Raw genomic sequence first — 18,557 nt, 5'->3', positions numbered from 1 at the left:
GACTGTGGGTTTATAGTGCCTCCAAAGATTAAAAACAATCCCACTTAAAATGCTCAAATCAAATTCACAAGCAACCTAATGAGCTGTGAATGTAAATGTAAATGCTTTACTAAGTGAGCACCCATAAAAGAATTATGTGCCCTAAGTAATTATGTGCAGATGCCGGATCTCAGGAGTTCAGTTTGGGACATTTCTCAGCAATGGGGTGTCTTATGTTTATCCTTTAGTGTCACTTCAATATTAAGAAAAGGCACCTATGTTCTAGAGTAGAACACAAGCTGCAATTTGCCCCATGTGTGAACCCCTTCACACCCTGGATTCCTGATGAAACCGTTATCTTCACCTCCCCTTACAGGACACTTCCATAGACAAAGCAGTTCATTTAGAAAATCTAACTTCAGAGCACAGTTCCCACAGAATTGGATAGAACTGAAAATAGAGAACACCCACTGTTTGATTATCACATGAAAATGATAGGAAATAGAGTCCACAATAGTAAAATTGTGAGGCTATCAGAGTTGGCAGCTCCAGGCTTCACACTCAGTTCACACTGATCCCCACTGGTATCCCCCCTGCTCAACTGCCAGATTCTCAGACCATTTTTGCTTACCAAACAGGCAAGGATCTTCTATATCTGTTTAAATTTTCAGGAAAACTCATACTCCTTAGTCATATCTCCTAGACACCTGTCATTGTCAAGTCTCTTAACTTTCATTAAACAATGTTTATCTCAATCCAAGTACTTTGCATTCCTTCAGTCTGAAGGGAGACACTTTAGGGTAAAGTAAAAGAGGGTCTTCTCTTATTCCTTGAGTTTTGGATCATTTAGAGACTGGATCAGAAAAAGATTGATTTGCCATTTTCCAGGGAATCTTCCTACCTTCCAAGTTAATTGACTCCCAGCTACAACTGCAGACTACCTATTGTTTAGCTACTAAGTTGATCTGAATTGCCCATGAATCACTGGTTACTGCATGGGTCTTATCAATGGACCTCCCAAATCCCGGTCAATCACTCTAATTTCTACCCACCAATCTCTTTACTCCAAGAATTTCAGATCAGAATCACAGACGTTCTTGGACCAATCATCAAGTTACTCAATTCAGACGATTCCTTTTTGAAAAGGATTTATACCTGTTCCTTGGATCATGCTGCTCTGGAATCTTCAGGTAATTACTTCTCTCAGGATATACACATACACACACACCTCACATGGCCACATGTCCCCACTTTCAGCCTCCCCCACAAGAACTGTGATTATAGTAACAGTGGAGAAATTCCCATCACACATCAGAACTAGTTTATTTTCTAAAAGGGAATCAGATTTCTGCTATTCATCCTCTCTTGAGAAGTAAAAAGTATGCCAGTGAGTCTCCTAATGATCAGAATGGTAAGTTAACGCTAGACACTAAAAATTGCTATTCAAATTTTTGAAGCATCTCTCTTTCTTTAAAAATCTTTTTGAGTACTGACATGAAGATCCACTCAAACCCCCCCAGAATCCTCTTTCTATGGCATCCCAAATAAAATCCAAATCCTTAAATCTGTAGCATGCAATAAAATCTAAATCCTACCTAATCTATCTTTTCAATATTCCCTTCTTTCTTTTCTCTACAGCATGAACCCATGGGTCCAATGATTAATTTATGTCCCACAGGGACATCTTTTTTTTTTATTACTTCTTTCATTGAAGAAAAATTTATTCCTACCTCTGCACCATTGTTTATGTTCTTCTAACAAAATGCCTACCCTGAGCCTTTCTACCTTCATTCAAAACTCGAGTCTCACTTCCTTTCTGGAGCTTTCTCAAAAACACCAGTCCTTGATGTTCATTCTATTAATGAAATCATTGTACTACAATATACCAAGAGTTAGAGAAAAAAATGGGCTGAGAGCCAAGCTCTGGCATTTGCCAGCTCCACAACCAGGACAACACAATCTTCTCTAAAGCCAACTTCTCTTGAGGTAAGGGGCTTGTAATGATCACAATGACCCATTTCAGTTCTCATCTCAGTAAAATCATTGATCCTTATCATAATCTTCCAGTTACTCAAGAGTAAGGTTGCCATATTTAGTAACTAAAAATAACAAGACCCCCTGCTATATTTAGAAATGCTTACACTGTAAAATCATTCATTTCTATATTAGGGTTCTCTAGAGGAACAGAATCAACAGGAAGTGTGATTATCAAAAGGGAATTTATTAGATTGCTTTACACAACCAGAAGCTGGATAGTCCGCAATGGCCGTCTGCAGGCTAGAGCTGAAAGAACCAGCAGCTGTGCAGTCCAAGAGGCAGAAGCCCCAGAACAAGAGGGATCAACAGTGCTACCCTAGTCTGAGACCAAGGCTTCTGGAAACTACCTGGAGAATCAGTGGCAGAGTCCACTTTGAAAGAGTGAAGAAGCAAAAGTCTGATATCCCCAGACAATCCAAGCAGTGATCAAGAACCCCTTCAAGAAGAGCTGAACTTGCATCTGCATCTGCTTCCTTATTCTTCCAGCTTTTATTCCATCCAAGCCACCATCCTATTGGGCAGTGCTGCCCACACTTAGGGAGGGGCTCCACTTCAGTTCACTATCCCACATTCCAATCATTCCTAGACATGCCCTCATTGACACACCTAGAAGTCTCTTAATCATCAGCATCTCTTAATCCAACCAAGTTGACAATTCAAATTAACCATTATGTTTACCTGAAATCCAAACTTACCTGGGTATCTGCTTTTATCTGGGAAACCTGTATCAAGGTCCATTATCTCTAATCACCAATAAATTTAGCTAAATGGAGAAGGGGACTTTGCTTTACCCATCCCCTTTCCAAAGCTTCTGGAACAATGAAAAATTCATACTATGCTCTCAAGTTCTTTGGGATAAATGGGCACCAACTCCTTCAAACTAACTGACTTAGTTAGTTAGAGGTAGGGAAAAAAAACTTATTTTTTTAAAAGTAAGCTTTTTATTCTCTTCTCAGAAGAAAATAAATTTTTTAAAGAGCTCAAACTAAGCTGGGTTTTTTTTTCCAACTTCCTCAGCCCCACCTGCTGCTGCCTTGCCTTACACAGATGCCCCATAAAGCAGCCTATAAAGAAGCTCAGTAACCAGTCCACATAAATCCCTTACTGGTTACCCTTCCCTCTGGTCATATATACATGGGGAGCAAAAGCAGTTTCCTTATTACTTGTGCTCAGATTGTTTATGAGACTTCATATATCTGGCTACTTTAAAAGACTCCCCATCCCCACTCCCACACTCTTCCCTCGCCTTAGTCAAGTGGTATGTCCTATTTCTGCCTCCCATAAAAATGAGCACAGCTCTCTCTATAGATGGAGGGAAGGATATCATTGTTTTATTCTCTTTGGAAGTAGACCCTCTTATATGTTGAGATCAGGTCTTATAAGGGCATTGTCTACATTAAACTGAAAGATGAAATCAATACTCTGCCAGAGAATTGCAGGAACTGGGTAGCAAACAGAAGCTGGACCAGAAAGAGTCCCAAAGTAGGAGTCGGGAGACAGGAGTTAGCTTTGAAGTTGCCACTACCTCAGTACCTCAGTTTCCTCTTCTGAAAATGAGGAAGCCCAGCCTGAGAATCTGTAACATCCCTCAAATTTAATGCTCTATAGTTTTAAGCAAGATTTACATGGAGGCCAACTGAGGATTTAAACTCAATAGAGGAAGTGAGATAAATGCACCATTTACAGCAAATGGGTCTGATGTATAATGAACACTGCTTCCTCTACAAGTGTATTGGAAAAATACCACAGAAGAATCCAAATCATTTATTTACCTCAGCAACAGCACTGTACAAAAGAGCAGAGACTGTGATTATATATTTACTTCTTTCTTGTTTTGATCCAAGGCTGAGGTGTGGCAATTAAAAAAGAGGCACATAGACATAAGAGAAACAGATTGAATGAGAAAAAGAGAATAAACTCAGTTTCCTGGTGGTAGCCATAGACATTTTCCTGGAATTTTCCTTTTCACAGTATGTCAACTGGCTTCCTAGACAAGCCCTCTCCCAAGACTTATTCCAACTTGCCCTGCATCCAACATGTACCTGCCACAGAAGAGCAATCACAGACCACACTGTAAACATCATTTGAAAGCTGTTCATTAAAAAGTGTTTCTCAGGCTGGGGTTTCAGTTCAGTGGTAGAGCACTTGCCTAATGTGTGTAAGGCACTGGGTTTGATCCTCAGCACCACATAAAAAAATAAATAAATAAAAAAGGTATTAAAAATACAATAACATTATTAAAAAGTTGCAATTTTTCTAAAAAAAAGTGCTTCTCAAAATTTCTTTTGGACATGGTAAGGGAGAGAATTTAAAAGAATCAAATGGAAAATGATGTCCTACATTCAAAAAGCAACAATAATTCATGTACATGCTTAGGGTGAGAACATATATAGACAAATAGTGGAAGATTCAACCAACACCCCCGCCTCTAACCCAATTCATTCAAAATTGGAAATATTGAGGGACATATCAATGTAGGACAAAATATTTTCTACTTTTTACTTTAGTTTCTCTGGGAGAAACCACATTAATAGAGCAGCACTTGGCAAACTCTCACAGATATTAGAGTTCTCAAATAAGCATTTTATGAAGTGAGAATCAATAGGTTCTCACAGCTCTCCAGAGGAGCTGTATGTCATCATCAGCTAAATATCTACTGTTATTGTTTTCCCCACTGAGCATTTGGTAAAATACATTCAATTCTCTTGCAACTATAATGGCATCAGTAAATGGCAAACAGGGACCTCTGGGAGACATACAATCTGTCCCCTTGCCCCCAGGCAAGTCCACACTTAAACTGCTGCAAAAACAGTGGTGTCAAATCCTAACCTAAAAAAAATCCCTCAGTAAGGAAAAAAACATTCTCAAAAATACCCACAAGAAACTACTACATGGCCTCTAGAGTCATTTGCATGGCTAAATTTCTTGGTTAAAAGTGCTAAGTATATTCTGGAGTTCCTGTCTAGCCTAGGACTCCTTAGACTTGCATTTTCAAACCTGTGTTCCCTGTATGTGGTATGCATTCAGCCTAAGAATGGTTTTATGGAGAATAGGTTTAGGGAACACTGGTTTAAGCAAAATCAAATAGATTTCTTTAACTATAATAATTTCTCCAAATTTTTTAAGTGTTCATGTTTCCCTTACATCACCATAGATTCCCTTTTATTTGTAACACTATAAGCATATCGCCATGATTCTCGCCCGCCCAATAGCCTCCACCATCATTATCCTCACCAACACTGTTCCCACCATACCCAGTTGTCCTACTCAGATTCAGATCTCATGTCAACCATCTCCCATCCAGGAAAGCCCTTTGCTGGCAGCCTAGAGAAAGGGCTGGCAAACGATAATCCATGGGTTAAATCCATCCCACGGCCTGTTTTGTACAGCCCTCAAGCTATGAATGGATTTTACATTTTTAAGAAGTTTTTTAAAATATCAAATGTAGAATGATTTTCTGCCATAAGCATATACATGATTCCTATCCCAGCATCCATGAGTAAAGTTTCATTGGAAACAAGTCGTATCACTTTTTTACATGTTATGGATGAATGGCTTTCACACAATAACAGAGTCACATAGTTGTAGCAAAGACCATTTGACCTGAAAAGCCAAAATTGCTTACTGTCTGGCCCCTTACAGAAAAACATTTGCCAACCTCTGTCCTTGACTATATGCTCTCATAGCATTTTATTAAGCTTATCTCACATGTAAGTTTGTCTGATTACCTTATAAATAGCTGTCTCCTCAGTAGACAACATATTCATCAGGACAGAGCCCATGTCTGGTTTTTCTAACCTTTTTATCCCCAAATAGCATAGTACCTGACACATAGTAGATGTTAACTAAATTTGTATTGATGAGTAAATAAGTAAATACCTCTCAAAACCAGTGTTCCACAAAACATGCCTAGGGGAACGCCACCCTGTGTACATGTCCCCCAGTTGGTAGGCAGAGGAGAAAGAGAGTTGGCTTACAGAGTTCACCAAAATTACTTTATGAAAGGGGTCCAAATCAGCAAAAGAGAGGTTTTTTTGGTCTTGAGACTGCTTCCTCACCCTGAGAATTCTCAAGGAATACAGCCTCACTCATTAGAGGTCTACAGAGGTCCTCCAGAATCAAGAAAGGAAACATCCAGAATTTCAAAGGTACCTGAAGCCATGCAGGAAAGCTGGGTCCCTGTGGGGAAGCTGAGGAGCAGAAAAAATAGAGGAAGATAAAAGGAAGGAAAGATGAGGTATATGAAATTCACAGAATATGGAAGAACAGGACTCAATGAGGAAAAGAGAGACCTGTTTCTACTGGAAGGCATAGATATTCATGATTGTCCAAAGGTGAGATTGTTCTCCTTGGTAATGGCTAGCATGGCAGCCCATCTAGACTCAGCAGTCCTAAAGGAAGAGCTATATGATTTTCTTTACATTCTAGAACTGTCCTCTGATTCCTTTCTTATTTTGATCTAAAACTCTGCTTTTCTCATCAGACACTAATTATGAGGTTTAATGCATGGATTCAAGAACTGAGTGCTTATGGACACATGTCAGCAAGAAGTTGTTTCCCTGAGTTTCAGAACAGCTGTGTCCAGGAGTTTCTGCCAGACTGTCTTCCTGATTTTCAATGAGAAGACAAGCCTCCCAAGGAAGCACAGAGTCAAACCAGCAGGTCTCTCCTGGTTTAAAAAGAAGCAGGTCCTCTTCTGTTTCTTCACCAATAAGGAGCATTTCTCTTCATTGATTTGCTATTAACAAAACTTTCATGAGTTGCTATATACCAGACACTGTTGTACAAAATCATCCTGGACCTAGGGGAGTTCACTGATCTGTTTAAAATAGATCATCACACAAATCAATAACTATTTCCAAACTCCAATAAGAACTTTTAAGAAAAGCTATGGGACACTGTGAGTGTGTGTAACAGGGGAAATAACCTAATTGGGAGGTTAGAGAAGACTGTCACAGATGTGGCATTTCAGTAGAGATCTAATGAAATCATTTTTCAAGCACCAGGTTAAAAAATAAAAATAAAATAAGTATTTCACTTGAACCCCTGTGGATTTACATCCAGAAATCTTCAATCATTGATGTACTTCAAACTGACTATAAACCAGCCATGAAGAGTTAAGCTCTCTCACATGCAGTTCCACAACCAGAAATGATAGGTAAAAAAATTCTGAGTTTCCCACAGATTTACCAGGGATCTCTATGATTTTGATTTTATGGATGGAAAAATCAAGTAAGAAAGGTCCAGGTTTGGGGCAAGGCTATAATAACATTCCCCCTTCTCCAAAGATTGCAGAAATGAGCTGTTTACTCCAGAACCATTTAGCTGGGTCCAGAATCTAGGAAGTCAATTGGTGGGTTAGGTACTTCCTCATGTAAGGTATTAGCAAGAAAAGAGGGATTCATTTGGCTCATGTGGAGTTCCATCTGTGCACAAAGCCCATCTCTAAAGGCTGAGGGGAGAACAGGAGTGTGCTTTAAGAGTGATTCTTTTCTTAAACAAAATAGAACAGAAAACAATAAGGGCCCAGGGAGAACAGGACTCCTAATTCCAATACTCACTAAAACTAAGGGGACTCTGCACCTGGTGCTAAACTGTGCTCTCAGAAAGTCAAAAGTAAGTACCAGCTATCAAGAAACTTAATCAAGTTGAGAAAATATCACACTGAGATATTTTTGTGTAGAAAAAGATCAATACAACTAAAGTATGGACCAGATACAAATCATAAATACCATATGAGATTACAGAAAGATAATAGAGTGGTCAGAAAAGACTCCATGACTTAATTTCATTGAGAATTTATTACATATAGGCCAATAACTGGTAATATTTACTAAGTACTCATTCATGCTTTAGAGCTTGTGCTAAGTGCTTAAACACCTTATTTTAAAAAGATAATAAAAGAGGCATTGCTTGAAAGATGAAGAGACCAAGGCAAAAGAAGTCAAGTAAGTTGGCCAAAGTGCCCAGCTTGCATGTGACAGAGCTAAGAACAGAATCCAAGTTCTGTTCTTAATATAAGTGACCCTTTTATCTTGTAGAATCTGGTTTCTTCATGACTTTCAAAGCAAGCAAATCTTCTTCATCTCATCTATCATTGTAACTATTATATCTCAGTAAAGATATTTTCAAGGCAAATCTGGGATTCAATCTAAGCTATCTGACACCAGAGCCTGTGCTTTTAATTTTCATGCTATGCCATCTATATAAGAAGAAAGAGCAACCAGTACCTACATAGGTGGAAGAACACAGGAAAGACATTCTTATTCGTTCACTCAACACATACATGACTGGAGCTGTCCTCAGTTCTGGAGAGACAACAGGAACAAATATACCATATAGTCCCTTTTCTCATGGCCCTTCCATTCTGCCAAGGGAGATAGAATGTGAATATAAATAGATATCTCTAAATTACATAAATCAACAAATGATACCTTAGTGCATGACATGTGATAGAATACAAATAAAGCTAGATAAGGAAATAATACCACATATTTCAGGAGTGGAGACATGATTGTGCCATTTTGAATACCACAGTGACCAAAGCCCCGATAACAAGGAGGGACAACTACACAGAGCACTACAGGAGGGGAGAGAGTCATGTGAGTGTCCACTATAGGTGCTTTAATCCCATTATTCTCTCAACAGAAACCTAAGGATGATATTCCTCCACCTCTTGAAATCTCAAGAGGGCCTTGGTCAACTACTCTGGGAGTTTCCTTTTGCAGACACCATATCTTCATGACTCTTGGGTAACTGGGTTGTCACTATTCTCCTGACTTACCAGAGAAAATTCTCTATATGTTCCTGATATCAGAGACAGACTTGAAGGTTCTTTTCACATGCTGTGGACCTTAGGTCGGGAAGTCCTATTACGGAACACCTTTTGAGGGAGACTTAGTGATCCTCACTCCCAGGAAGAGGCTCCTGCACTATTTTCAAAACCATCATCATTTATTAGAAGCTCATAAGCCAAGGGAATTCTAAGTGGCATGGGACAAAGCGAAATGACCTCTAGCTGATATTCCTTGTGGCCACATACTCAAATACCAGGCAACTCTAAAACTGTTGCAAGTTAGAAGCTAGGAGTCCAGAAAAGAGAGGGAAGTTAGGAGAGGGACTTACTTGATAAAATCTCTCACTGTTGATTGTTTTCCTACTTTTCAGCTTTCCTTTCTTAGGTCTGTCCCTATGATATAGAAATATGGCCACAGAGAAGTTTGACCTTATGTCTTATGTCTTCCCTATATCCAGAGGAAAAAAGGAAGACCTTTGCTTCTAGCTCCCATTTGAAAAATGCTAAGGAAGGATTTTTCTTTATCCAGTTTAAGTTAAATGTCCTTCTCTGGATTGAATTCTATGACTGGGGTGGTGGGGCTCTATAATTGGCCTGGTCCCCAAAAAACACATTATTAGAAAAGGGAAGATATCTTTCCTTAAGATAGGAGCATCATGACCAGAAGAGGAAAGATACTGGATGGATGCTCAGCAAACAAAAGTAATAGCTTTTGCAAAGAATATTGATGAAACATAATTCTTTTCTTTCCTGTGCTAGATGTAATACTGCAGCCTTTTTCATGGGTTCTCTCATTAATCAGTCATTGTACAGGTAGCTGTTGATGAGGTAACATGAGGCCAGATTGTGAGCAGCCTTGAAATTCAGGATAAGGAATTCAAAAATATATGGTATGGTTGATATATTATACCAATAAGGTATTGGTATTGGAAGACCATTAGAGATTTTGAGTGCTACATTATTTTAAAAGTCTGCTTATGGGTGGTTAGTCCAGCAGCTGTCTATCTCTGTCACTAGTTTCCAGTGGATTGTATGATGTGCAAAGGCCTGAGTCTTCAGACTTTGGATGGGAACTGAGAGTTTTCTTACCAACCCTTCTTTACCTCTTTAAGACCTATCAAGAGTCTTCCTTTTCCTGGTCATTAATCCCTAGTAATGAAAAGGAATAATGATAGTGTTGAATGGAGCAGTATTTGGAGAAACATCACCTGTTAATTCCAGGGCTCACCTACCAGCTCAGGGGGAAGACAAACATTTCCTTCTGGCAGCTAAATGCAGGTTTCAGAGTAAATTTGAAAGCAGTGAGCACATTCTGTTATTTTCCCTCTTAACAAGGCTTGATGAAAGCAATCTCCACAGAGGCTGACTAATTGGGCAGGGAGCTCATCTCCGAGCAGCCCTGGCAGAAGGAACAGAGAGCCCGTTAGTACATTTTGTCTGAAGGCTAACCTCTTCTCCAGGGGACTGGGAGAGTCGTTTCACCTGCAGTGGCCCCATTCGGCACATCACCCAGGTTCTCTGGGGAAACCTCATCAAGTGGCTGTTCTGAGTGAATTCTGAACAACTGGCTCCCTACTTTATTTCACAGCACAAACTCTTTGGTTTTCTAATTATCCTGCAGGGGAATGTACACTGTTTACTTACTGCTCCTGAAAAAAATGCAAGTTTTGCTTCCTGCTGCTGAAGTACCTTGAGAAACCACTATGAGTCATTTTATCCTCTCTGAGTCATGTGAGGAAGGGTCAGAGGACAAACACATCCCCCTCTTCCCACCCACTCCAACCACAGAAGAGCCTTTGAGAATAGGGACATGAGGATTGTGGATCAAATGAATTTCCTCAGCGGCCGGGTTCTGCACTCAACCTCAGTCAGTCAGCTGGCCCCCACGCACATCACAGCAACTCCCCCACCCGCTTCCTAACTGCCCTGAGATAACCCAGTCCTCCCAAAACTGACTAGCCACCACAGTCATCAACCAGGGCCTGCACTAGGGGAACACACAATAATAATAATGGCTAATGTGTATGTGACAGTTTTTTGTGCCAGATGTTTTATGTAAGTGTATAATTTTAGGTACAAAACAACTCTGTAATTTTCTCCTTTTAGAAATGAGAACCTGAGGCTTACAGAATTTATGTAACTTTACCCAATGTTAAGTAGTGAATAAGGAGCAAAACCATTGCCACTTAGATGGAGTCGGGGTTCAGTATACACTCTAAAACCTCCACTGCACTGCTTCCCAGGTAGGGCAGCCCCCACTGTTCTTTCAATCAGTCTGTCAATCAATGTTTACTGAGAGCTCTCATGAAACACACACTATACCACCACACTTGATATGTTCAAAGAACTTCCATTCCAGCTAGAAAACAAGATGCATGCCCTGACAATTTAATTAAAAATATACCACAATGGTTTAGGTATGAAGTGTCCTCCAAATGCTCGTGTGTGAGAAAATGCTAGAATTTTCAGAGGTGAAATGATCAGATTATGAAACTAAGAACTTAGTCAATGGATTAATCCACTGATATGGATTAACTGAGTGGCACTTGTAGGCAGGAAGGGTGTGGCTAGAAGAAGGAGGGTGTGTCTTTGGGGTTTATATTTTGTCCTCAATGATTAAAGACCCCTCTCTGCCTCCTAGTTGCCATGTCCTTAGCTGCTTTCCTCTGCCATACCCTTCGACCATGATATTCTGCCTCACCTTAGGCCCAGAGCTACAGAATCAGCCATCTATGGACTGAGACCTCTGAAACCATGAGCCCCCAAGTAAACTTTTCCTCCTCTGTGCTATTCTTGTCAGGTCTTTTGGTCACAGTACCACAAAGCTGACTGAAACATATACAAAGAGCAATATAGAAAAGATCAACAACTAGAAAGAGCACAGATTCTTATCCCAGCATCTATGTAAATGGCTTCAGAGAAGATTAGGAACAAGCTTAAGTCATATACAGATTTTCATGCTTTTTCTGGACTTCCTCAGATCTGTGGTTTTTAAACAAGTGCTATTTTGCCCTCCAGGAAGATTTGACAATGTCTGGATACATCTTTAGTTGTCCCAGATAAGGGGATGCTACTGGCTTCTAGTAGCCAGAAGAGGCCAGGATGCTACTAAACATTCTGTATCACACAAGACAACCCCTCATAATGAAGTATTATATAAGTGTTATATCAAAATGTCAATGGGGTCAAGGTTGAGAAATCTACATTAGATTCCTCAAGATATCTCAGGCTATTCCAAAAAAGTTAAGAACTCCTGTTTCTTATTTGTCTAAGGAAGGGCCTAGACAAGAAGTGTCCTACACTTTCCAGAATCTCCTGGCATACACATGCTGCCAGGATTGCCCTTCAAAGATTGTAGTGTCCCTCAACATCTTGTTAGACAACTTTGTAGAAAATCTAAGCACTTGCTTTCATTGCTTAGGCTCCAGGGATTGTACGTCTCCTGGTACCATATTTGCCTTTCCACCAGGTCATGCATCACTTCGCACAGAAGCCATTAAACAATGGAGAACATTACCTACAAAGCCATGGTGGACATATTTGGAGACATAGGGCAAGGAGGCAGGAAACCTTCATGTTTTAAATCTATGCTTTTGTTTTCATATTGAGGACTGTATACAGGGCAATAGGAATGTGGTGCTGTGAAAAGTTTACAGGCCTGGGAGTTAGGAAACCTGACTGTCCCATTAATTAACTCTGAGGACCAAACCTTAGTTCTTTTTCTGTAGAATGCAGGCCTGAGGCTCTTCACCCACCAGGGTTCTATCGGAGAAGTAAAACCAGGAGGAGATAAGATATAAAGGATTTTATTACAAAGCATTAGTTTGTGCAATTGTAAGGCCTGGCTAGGGAATTCTGAAATCTTTAGGACAAGACATCAGGGAGGGCAACCTGGAATTCTTAACAGGCACACAGAATTTCATCTACTTCTAGAAAACTTTATTTCTGCTGTTAAAGTTTTTCAACTGATCAAACCAGGCCCACCCACATTTTCCAGAATAATTTCCTTTACTTAAAGGCAACTGATTATGTACATTCATCACATCTACAAAACACCTGCAGGGCAACACCTGGGTTAGTGTTTGAATGACTAACTGAGGACTATAGAGTAGTCCAGCTGACAAATAAAACTGACCATCACAGATTTCATGATGCCTTAGTTTGCTCTCTAGTTTAAAGAACAGAGATTTTAATATTAATCACCCTGAGCAACCATGTGTTGTGTTTTTTTTTAATATTTTTGTAGTTGTCTATGGACCTTTATTTTATTTATTTATACATGGTGCTGAGAAACGAACTCAGTGCCTCACACATGCTAGGCAAGCGCTCTACACTGAGCCACAACCCAGTCCCCCATGTGTTGTTTTTAAGGCTGATATCCAGGCACAGTTATGACAAAGGAGGCACCTCTAAGCCAAGTCTAGGTCACTAGGACTCTGGCTTAAGAGATAAGTTGCAAAGAAGTGGATCTGGCCACAGCCAGGGCGTGTCTTGCTGCTAATCAAGGAAGATTCAGAGTAAATACTGCTGAATAGGTGATTTTCTTTCAAAATACTACTGGCAAACTGTTTATTTGCCATAATAAAAATTAGACAAGGACTTTTAAAGAGTTGGTGACTTGCTGGGTATTTTTTAAATGAAGGAAAAAACATAACATTAGTGCACAGACCACTGTGATTTGTAGCATTTATCCAGAAATTAGAATCATGGAATTCTCAAGCAAGAAAGGATTTCAGAGCTAATCTTGCCCAACTCATTCATGTTACAGATGAAGGAACTTGAGGACCACAGAAATTTGTGAATGGGTAGTATCAAGAGGCTTCTCAGCATCACAGCCAGGATAAATGAAGCATCATGATTACCAGGCCAAAGCTCTTTGGACCACATCTGCCTCCAGCAAGCCAAGAAAACGTTCACAGGCCTCAAATGCAGGAATTCTACTCCTCAGCAGAGCCTGCAGGCAAGCTCTTTACTGTTGGCATTTACTCTGATAGATATCAGTAACTACAAAAGGGTACACTGTTAACGCAAGATGACAAATTCTAAAATTGGCTTGTTTTCACAACTGTCACTTCTTAAGAGGTGAATGACCTTTCTCTGGTTTTTTAAAAACCTCTGGGTTTCAGCCAGTCAACATCCCCGCACTTCCTCCCACCATCACTTTCTATAAAAATGTCATTATTCTATTTTGAAGAGGCTGGAGCAGTGGTGCTTCTTTTGTAACAACTATGTTTTCAGAAAGGTGGGGGGAATCACAAAAGCCAAGAATGGAAAAACTTGCATGGATTAGTCTCATTCCCAGTGTGCACCAGAGGACTAAAAAGTAGAAATGCAATGCTGAACCCCATATGAAAGACGAAATCTCACTACCCTCTGGAAAAAAGATTTTCTGTGGCTTTGTTTTGATTCAGAACTGAGAGAAATGTCTTGTTGCCCATTTTTACGGACTGCTTCTGCGCCCCACAGCCCCTTAACTGATAAACTAACTGATCTGAGGAACAGAAATATTTCCCCAGTACCTAGCTCCAAATTCTCTCTCCTGAACCCTATCAACTAGGAATCTCTCCTAGCAAGATAGGAACAAGCAAAAATGGCAGAAATATTAAGCAAACAAGGAGATAGTATGTGAGTTTAAATTTCAAAAATCCTAAATAAGGTAACTTTTATTTAAATTTTAGCAAGACGTGCCCTCTAGGAGTAAGCCAGTTGCCTGGAGAGAAACAAGCTATGAGAGTGAAGTCACAGGACACAGGACATTAGTAATACCCTGGTGTGGGGCCTCTTCTCTTTCTGGTGTCTTCCAGAAAATCTGTCTTCTCGGAAGGAGAGGCACACAGAGCAGTGGCTAAGAGCATGGCATCCAGTAAGCACCACCATGCTACCTGAGTTTCTGTCCAACTTCATAAGACTGCCAGGTATGTGGCTTGTACAAATTACTCAACCACGCCTCCTTCATTTTCTTATCTGCTAAGTGAAAATAATAAGGGAATCTATCTCACAGGGCTCCTGTGAAATTTAATTAAGATAATGAACACAAAACACATAATAAGCACTCATTAAATATTAACTGTTACTCGGGATCAGAGTTCCCTAATCTTCATATCATAACATGCATTTTGGAAAACAGTTAATGTTTTCACGGGAAGCTGGCACAGACTTGGCTGCTTGTAGACAAAGAGAGAACTGACCAGGAATGGAGGAGATCTACTTCTTACCACACCTGCAACCCACTCACTACTCCCAGCTGAAAAACTCTTCTCTCCACACTAGATTTTACTTCATTTTGCAGATAACATTTTTCTTAGAACATTATCTTAGACCCCAATGTTTGTTTTTCCAACATAGTTCTCTCTCCTCCTCATAGGCAATGTGATAAGCAGTTACTTTTCTAACCAATATAAACAGAAAATATTTTTTTTCTTTTTTTTTTTGCAGGGCTGGGGATTGAACCCAGGGCCTTGTGCTTGTGAGGCAAGCACTCTACCAACTGAGCTATCTCCCCCAGCCCCAGAATTATTCTTTAAAATATTCGCCTATGCAGTATTTCCAGACATGGAGTCATCGCCAGGTCTCGTGATTAAAAATAGGAGGGCGAGGGTGCCTCTGAAGTCAAGAACCACCATCACCCAAACCACTCCTCACGTGTTCAAGTATAAATCAGCAGTCTGACGGGGAGGCTGGGTTCAGGAAGGCCTGAAGACCAGGTAAACTCACCAGGCCTTCCCTGCTGTCTTCGTTCTGCCCTTTCTGCCCAGCTACTGCATCATCTCTCTTCTGACTACATTTCTTGGCTCTTCAGTCTCTCGGCAAACAATTGTCCCTACACCTTCAAGGTCATACAAGAAAGTTGCAACTCTCTTTCAATTCCAAATTCAGATTTCTGGAGAGAGTCTGATCAGACCAGCTTGGCTTGGTTAACCACTCTGGTGTAATCAGCAAAACCATGGTAGTTGGTGAGCTCATTACACAGACCAGGGCACATTCCTAGGACTTAGTGCAGGCATTTGGGAGAAAGATCAGATCACAAAAGAAGCGGTCATATGTAGACCCACAGACTGATTTTATTTTGTTGATATCCTATAATCTGGTCTGAAATTTCCTCAAGTCACGCCTTCAATTAACATTCTAAAGATCCTTGTTAAACCAGGTGTCCTGACCCACACCCATAATTCCAGCTACTCAAAGGCCCAGGCGGGAAGATGGCGAATTCCAGGTCAACCAGAACAATTCAGAGGGACACTGTCTCAAAATAAAATTTTTAAAGACACTGGAGACATAGCTTGGTGGTAGAACCCTTGCCTGGCATTCATGAGGCCCTGGGTTCAATCTCCAATTCTGCAAAAGAAAACCTTTGTCAAAATATGTATGTTTTCTAGCAGCATAATATTCAAAGACCTTTCAGTCATTAATATCTAAAAGCGATTGTGTATATTTACAATGAAGCAAAAATGTTTTGACAGAGGTGGGTATCCAGATATTTGTGAAGGGAAAGGCTAGTTTACTGTTCCAATGTATCCTGGGGAGAAGGAAATCTCTCTCCATGCATGTAGGAAGCCAAGATGTTGAAATTAAATCAGAGGGAGGGAAGTGGCAGTGAGAACACTCTGAAAATGGACGTGTAAACCTCCCTAACAATTTTGTGCACAGCTAGGGCTGTTCAAGGGCCATGGTAGGAAAAGCTGTTTTTAAACCAGCATTAACCAGTGACCCCAGTTCTCTTCAGAAAATGGGATGAAATGAAAACTCAGAACTCGGTGGAGGGTAAAATTGTTCTGTCCTGCATGAAGAAGAATTTAGCTACAGGACTATAATTTTCAAATGAAAAACTCGAACACATAGTTTTGACAAAGAACTTTTTGCTCTTTCAGAGTGAAGGAGGCAGCCTGAAGGATGTACTTTAGATATGCAAATATAAAAAGTTACTAGATATTTCAGCAACATACAAAAAAGGAATAAATTAGAGCTACATAGAAGATAGCATCAATCTGAGACCTGCACAGGGAATACTGACCTTGTTTTCAATTTTAAGGAATACTATTACAAACAGCAACACATGAAACCAGAGAGATTTTTCCCAGAGATTAATTGAGGTCATGGTCCTATGGAACTGGAATTCACCTCAGACTATTAATCAATGAGCAGATATTAATTAAGAGGTCAAGAGTGCTTTCCGGTAGGTTTTTTCTTTACACTGTATTCAGACAACATTAATTTGACTTATAACTGGTTAAATGAATTGCTTCCAAGTTTGCCTTAGTCTTTAACATCTCTCAACCCCAACATCAAACAAGGGATAATGCCCTCCAACTCTTACAACCCTTAAAAATAAACAAATAGAACTAAAAAAAAATTTTTTAAGCTGTCATTTCTTGTCTCTTAAAAAACTCTCAATTAACCTTTGCTTAAAATTTATTATACTTACCATATCATTTAAGATTTGAATGCAAGTAACAGACACCAACTTCTGCTAATTTAAGTTTGAGATAGCAATGTGACATAGCCCACTGGGCTGCTTCAAGGAAGCCAATGGAAGTCCCTCCATCTGGCCCATCTGGCCACAGGCCAGAAAGCTATAGAGAATAAGTTTCTTCTGTCATGTCCTGTGTGGTTTTCTTTCTGAACATACACTCCCCTCCCCATAGATGGAAGATAGTCACTCCATAGATCTTATTTTTACATTCAAGAGATCTGCTCCTATTAGATGAAATTATCTTAGTCTCACTTCAAAATTTCTAACCCATCTTGAATCATCTCCCATTCAATTTCATGTGACCACCCCCAATTTTTCCTACCTCCATAGCAACCCTAGCTCCCCCTTATATTGGGGTTTTTGGTTCCTCTTATTTCCTTTTCCCGTCTAGTTAATCTTTTCTTTTCTTTTTTTTTTAAATCTTTCAAAAATACCTCAAAAAATTTGCTCCCTAAAAGCATACTTCTTTGTTTTCTAAGGAAAATACTTTTGTGGACATATCGCCTATAAATCATTTTAAAGGAATTACCTTAGGAGGAAGAGGATGCAGGTAACCTGCCTGCCTTCGTAACAGAAATATCCTAATTTTTCTAGGTACCTCTTGTTCCTCTTCTTCAAAGCCCTTCCTTTAGTCAACTGCTATATCCGTTTAAAACTTCAATTATGTCACACCCCAGATCAAGTCTTCAAAGATCACAATGACTGAGAGTACAAATCCTTTATCCATTATGATCTGGCCCAAATAATTCTTCCTGGAAAACTCTAACCATTGGCCTCCTTGAGTGTAATTCTTCATTCATTTGCCACTCTTTCCCAAATAGTTAACACATTCAAACTTTTCTTCTTCTTTAACTTCGCTGTCTCTTCCCTCCACCTTATTGCTTATACCAAATCCAAGCCCAACAAACATCATCCTTCTGACTCTGTAAGACTCAGAACAAAGGTGACTTCTTCTTCAAGTCTTCTAACTCATTCAAGTCACTGTCATAACTACTTTCTGAAAAACTCATGTGACTCTGAATAAATCCTTTTTGTACATTTATCTCTCGTTCCTTGTTATTTCGTTGCTGCTTAATACATTCTCTCTCCTTTAATAGTAAGCAAGTGATAGGAAAATTCATATTCATTCTTTCAGACCCTGTAGAGTTTATTTACTCAGAAAAAGAAATTGTAAGGTGGAAGAAAGAAAACAATTCTTTATTTTGACTTTCTTCCTTCATTTCATACATTCCTTCCTTATTTCTCTCATATTTTATTTCCAAAATAATTTTAATG

The sequence above is a fragment of the Sciurus carolinensis genome, chromosome 5 (genome assembly GCF_902686445.1).
Source record: "Sciurus carolinensis chromosome 5, mSciCar1.2, whole genome shotgun sequence".
In the NCBI taxonomy this organism is placed as follows: Eukaryota; Metazoa; Chordata; class Mammalia; order Rodentia; family Sciuridae; genus Sciurus; species Sciurus carolinensis.
This window is presented reverse-complemented; position numbering follows the sequence as displayed.